This window comes from Scomber scombrus, chromosome 6 (assembly GCF_963691925.1).
Source record: "Scomber scombrus chromosome 6, fScoSco1.1, whole genome shotgun sequence".
Taxonomy (NCBI): domain Eukaryota; kingdom Metazoa; phylum Chordata; class Actinopteri; order Scombriformes; family Scombridae; genus Scomber; species Scomber scombrus.
Window position 1 is genome coordinate 27132509 of NC_084975.1, and position 6389 is coordinate 27138897.

A 6389-nucleotide genomic window follows, 5' to 3' on the forward strand; every position below is an offset into this window, starting at 1 on the left:
ACTTTTCCGCCAACAATTGACCAATAAAGTGGAGAATTAATTTGTTTAGCCATGAAAAAAAAGCTTCTGAATACCTTTAAAGAATGAAGAAATCAACATTTTGCAAACTTAATTGCTTAACTACAAGCAGCCAGACATGAACGCTGCCTTATGAGTATTTGCAAAATCATCATTTAAATGACAGTCAGATTAAATAACTAAAGATGACTCAGCACTCAGTTTTTGACAGTCTGACACTTTCAGTTAGTGTCGATTGGATTCACTTTGGCAGTTATTTTGCTGTATAACTCCTATATTTAACTGAAATGTGTGTTTTTAATTTCTCATTTCAAGAGTGACAGCTTGTAGTTCATCAGGCATCACAGTACTTACCGATCACACATCTGCGAGCAGTGATTAGCAGTGAAATGGCTGATGGATGGCTGATCTGATCTGATCTGATAGGAGTGACTCAGCTCAGATATTTTGCATCCCGACTGACGCAGCTTTACACGCATCACTGCTCTATCATCACATCACAGAAATCATGATAGAAGGATTCCTTTGAGTCTAGAAGGCGATTAAGTCAGAGCTTGTATTTGCTGCCTGACTATAAAGTTCAGCTGTGTATTCCACTCTATTATTTAATGCTAGGCCTGTCACAATAATAACATTATCGACTTATAGAATAACGTAATTATCAACATCATGTCTATATATGGACATGTCCTTGATCATTTTTTTACCTCAGTATTGCCACACTTCACATTAGCAGCTAAGAGGCTATTCGTGTCACATTGGCTAATCAAGTAGTGTCCTCCATTCCTCACTGTGTACGTCCTGAGTGGAGACTGTAGAAGTGAGCAGCACCGCTTATATGGAATTAAAGGTGAATAACTCTTTCCTGGCCCATAATGACAGTCTGTGTTTTTACAGAAGTGTAGCTCCCACTCTCCAATCCCAGCCCCCACACCCCCTTGCATTATTATTATGTTATTATATTATCTTTACACCAGTGGTATAAAATGATCTTCAAATGACAATAATATTGTTTATCGCAATTTTTTTCTGAGACAATATATCATCCAATAAAAGTAGTTATTGTGACAGGCATGAGTTCAAAGTATGCGCCCATGCTTTCTGAGATGCTCCATTACAAAAATGAATAATACATTTAGACATCTTTTAACCCCATTCTCCATTTCTGTAAGGTAAATAATATATGAAGGCCACATCATCAATTATTAGAAAGATCAGCACCTATTAATGAAAGGGTTTTTTCCCCCCACTTGTGTAGATCTTTGTTGCTAACCTGCAGTTAGGCGTCTGGTGTGTTAATGTGTTAATATACAGACTCGCGGATGTGCAGCGGAGCCAAAATTTTCCTTCAGCTCCTGCAGCTGGATGGCAACATCATTTAAAAATACCACCGGGCTGCTCTGATTGGCTGGAGGAGCAGATCAGGTGTTAGGGAGGCAGAGGAAGAGGAAGAGCAGACCTTCACCCACTGAGGAAAACAGTGTGGAGCAGGTTTGGATATGAATGGAAAATAAGGAAAAAACAAAAAAGAAGATGACAGAAACAAATAATTTTATTTTAAAAATATTTCACTGCTGATACATACAATACACATCATACTCATATATATTTGCATAAAGTATACTCTTAACATGATAATATTTAAAGATTTGATACATTATTGTCAGGTGGGGAGGGGTATATCAACAAGGGGAACACTTTATTGTAGTGTGTAGCGTAAAAACATTGAAACAGAAAAACCACTAGAACAGATACGGGGGGGCGGGGGACCTCGCCAGCTGCTGCCTGATTGGAGGAGGACGACGAGAGGGGTGGAGCTTGAGCTTGGCAGGTGTTTTAATGTGAACAGTCTGGTTTCAGATTACGGTCCAGCTGTGTGCATTGACCAGGGGATTTATACAGATGTGACTCTCTGACTCGCAACATTTTGCATCCCTACTCAACAGAATCTCATTTTAAAAAGGGGATGCCAAATGTTCAGCTACTACAGGTTGATGTCAAGAAATTAAGTGATAAAAACTTGCTGCCCGTATGGTGAAAAAAACAAACATATTTGACTGATATTAACTTAGTTTGTGCCTCTGGTGTATTAAAACACATTCAAGTCTCTGAGCCAAGCATTTTACAGCTGCTGTTACAGGAACGAGTTAAACATTTTTTTCCTATCAAAACAAAAGAAAAATGATCCAGATGTTTAGAGGAGACTGAAGCTTGTAGACGTTCTGGTTTTAAAAAAGTCTTTTACAAACATTGCTCGTTGTTTATCTTTCAGAAATAACTGGATGCTTTGCTTCTGTGACTCAAACATAATAATACATGAGAGGCACAAACTGGGGCTACAGTTGCATTTACAATGCAGTACACATTTCAACACACACACACACACACACACACACACACAAAACACACAATTTGGCCACAATTCTTTCTTTTTCTTGTATACTTATATATGAATGCATTCCCTGTAGATTTTGGGATGCCCAATTGTGTTTCTTGCTTCCAAAATGCAGTGTTGACCTTTATCAAGCACTGTTCAGAAATGCAACTTCAATTTTAAGCTTTTTTTTCTTCTTTCAATTTCAATATTGATTCTTCATTTGGATCCCTAGACTCCTCCACTAAGTGATTGCTAGTCCACCTGGGATCAACACAAAAGCATTACTTTGAATTCAATTTAGACTAGAACCCGACTGATATATTGATCAGCCGATATTAATCGATATCATATATCGGTATCGGCTGCAGTATGTTTTTTGTGTATTTCTTAAAGTAACATAGGCAGCATTTAATGTATTTTTAATCCTTTTTCTTAATTTGACTTTAATATAATATACGTACATGCGTTATAATCATTAAATTTCCAGTAAAATTCTCTGTTTCAGTGCTATGATGTTATTTTCTACAATAAATGTATTGTTTAACTGCTTTCATTTCATATCTTTGAGGGATCACTGGAAAAAAAAGTATATATTCTCCAAATCTACGATTATCGGCCGATATATTGATATCATATTTTTTTCTAAAAATCCCTGACATCGTGATCAGCATCAGCCCCAAAAAAACTATATCAGTTGGACATCATATAAAACTGTTCATAATGTTTCTTTAAGTGCTTCTCAGGTTTAATCCTTTCCTATAATACTTCACTTACAGTATATTTTCAATGCATTATATTCCACATCATGTTTCTTCCATACAGACAGACAGTGAGACAGATGACGCTCCTCCTGACTCGTCCACCTCTCATCAAACTCAAAAAAAAAAAAAAGAAGTTCTGTGAGCAGCAGCGAGCCAGCGAGTTGAAGAGGTCATGTTGAGGATATTCATTATCGGAGGGAGAGAAGGGGGGGGGGGGGGACGCTGAAATGAGGAACTCCATTCAGACGCTGGTGGCCGTCCCTCCTGACCCCCCGTGAACTGTCACAGGACGTGATGAGAAGATGTGGATTAGATCTGTCCCCGTTACAAAGTCCTACTCTGCTGGATTACTGTTGTTTCCGTCTCTAGGACGTTTATCTGTTTCTATACCCCCCCCCTCCCCCCCTACATCTACATTATAGCCCTCTCTACTAACAAGGTACTTTTGCATTGACAGTTATGTGTAGCTGTAGTACATCTGCATCATTATTATAAGTGCTAGATGGACCAAATTCACAAATAACTGCAGATTTTTTAAAATCCACATACCAATTTGCAGTAGAATTAAACAGAGGTATTTTATTTTTACTTCTACCACTCTAGTTAAAGTTAGAAGGGGGCCTGTTCCTATTTTTTAGGGTGGGCGAGAGAGGGGAGAGAGGGGAGAGCTAAATCAAATCAAGCCCATTTACTGATGGAGGACATGTTGCAGTTCCGTTTTTTGTTTTTTTTGTTTTTTAAATATTCATATCACAAAGGCAGAGAGATACTTTGCTGAATCAGAGCACTGATCCAGAGTCAGCCCTCCTGTTGAGGAGAATCAGTTTAGTGAGCGAGGACCCAAAAACACAGTCCAGGTGTGTAAGTGCTTCAATGTGTCCGTTGAGGGAAGATGAGCAGGTGGAGACCCTGTGAACCAGACCGCTCCGAGGTCTAACGTGTTATAGCGGGTTGGATGCTGATCAGCCTGTCAGAGCAGCGTGTAAACGGCAGTGTAGAGCGGCTTCGGGGGGATTTGCGAGGTGCGCCGCTCTCTCTTCTGAGACTGGAAAAAAAAAATGTCTGGAGAGGAGAGAGAGAGACGAGCCAACGCTGCTCCCACCGGACTCAATTAACCATCATCAGCGTCGTCGTCTGATTGGCTGTTGTAACAGTCGTCAGAGCTTCACTCCAGCTGTTGGCTGTCAGCACCTCTGTGAGGACTTGCTGCAGCTCAACTGTGCATGAGAACACTGGAGAGAGAACAAAGCAGTATGGAGGAGGGAGGGGGGTGGGGGGTGTTCATGGGTCAATTTCTAGTCACCGATACGCCACCAGGGACCGTGAGTCGCTCTTTCTGTGTGTCCACATGCTGCTGAGTCTAACTGGGCCCTGGTGCGTATAAGAAGAAGAAGAAAATGTGGGTTTTTTGGGAGGGGAGGGGGGTGAGCTGTGAATTATGGGAAGAACATTGTAGTAGTGCTGTTGTTTTGGAGCACAGCGGCCTGTTCAGTGCCCATGTTGGTGTTCTCTCTCTCTTTCTCTCTCTCAAGGGCCTGCATTCATCAAACCAACACAAAGGCTAATTTTCCACTTCAGTGGACGAGAAAAGAAAAAGCAAACTGTAGAAGGTTAAAAAAAAAGTAAATTCGGCAAATTTTTCTGGGCTTACACATCTTTTAAAATGTTGCTTGATTGGTTTAGAGTAGAATCTAGATGACAGGATGTTTTGTAGTGACTGTAAAAAAAAAAGTGAAGACCTAAAGCCGACACACATCCACACATCTTCTACTGTCACTGTGTCTCTGATGTATTACATTAATAGATTAGATTGTTAATATGTGTGAATTACTACTGGAGCTATTCAAGATTTCAAACAAATAGAATGAATAAAATCATTTGTTTTTGCAGAATAATGCAAGAAAATGTGTTTTTTCTTGTGTCTGATTGGCTGATTTTGCAAATATTTGATCAGTCACGTGACACCTCGCTTTGAAAGGTCACGTGATGAATGCGTCTTTTCCTTTACTCTCATGTCAGCTCTTTAACAGCATCCTTAACAGTCATTCTTGGGTGGTTTGATAAATGCGGGCTCAGGTCTACTCTGATTGGTCGGACTTATTTATGCGCTCTGGGCTGAGGGGGAGGAAGTTCATGAAGACCCATACGAAGCAGCAGGACCTTTTTCTTTAACAAGTATTATTACTGGATAGCATCATCACACTTAATTCTTAGAAGTACTTCATGTTGTTGTCCAAAGTTAAAAAAAACAAAAAAAAAAAAAAAAAAACACATAATCAGACATCCTGTTGGTGGAAAATAGAGTTCCGTGGGAGCAACTTGGAGAAAAACAAAAAAGATGTTTGTGATATTTCAAACAGCAGCTGGGTGGTTTTCCCTCTTCTTAAATGAACTGAAATACACCGGCGTGTGGAATTTTTTTCTGGGGGGGGGGGGGGAGTGAAGGACCCTTTAAATATCTTCCGCGAAAACTCCAGAGGATTTACCGTTGTGAGTTTGTATCCTGTGTCGGAGATCACGTGGCAAAAAATGGCCATTTCTGTAAAGGAGGAAGAGGAGGAGTAGGAGGGGAGTGGGCGGGGTGTTTCACATCCTATGCCTGCCTGCCCCCCCCCCCTCCCTCCCCCTCCTTAATCAGAGTCACAAACCGCTGAATGTCTGTTGGACTCCTGTTGTGTAGGTTGTGGGTTGGCTGTTGACCTGTGCGTGACAGGGAGCAGAGCCGCTTCTAGACAGAGTTCAGTTCCTCTGTGGAAGCGCAGCCAGTACCACAATCCTGATTCCATTAGCTGGACTGTTTGTTTGTTTTAGCGTCATGCTCTCTCACCGTGGCAATGTAAGGGAACGTCTCGTCTTCAGGCAATGAATACTGCAAAAAAAATCATCTCAAGAAGTCCTTTCAACTTCTTTTTTAAGTTTAAAAAGGTAGAGTCAGCGATTGTGGAGAAAGATTTTTTTTTTGCTGTGACCTGCTGTTTTTATATGCTCTGAGTCTGTTTGTCGCGTTTATTTAGGTGTAATCTGAGCAGATAGCTGTTTTAATCACACAAATATCCTGCCGAATGTGAGATTTTAATTTGTTAACCGTATCAATTAATCTATAAAAACAAACACTGTCGATTTCTTCCCATGTAGCTGACATAAAAACTACTTTCTTTCAATAAATGTCTGCCTTCCTCTCAGCTCACCAGGAGCTGCTGTTGACAGAAACCCTGCTTCTGTGGACAGGGATG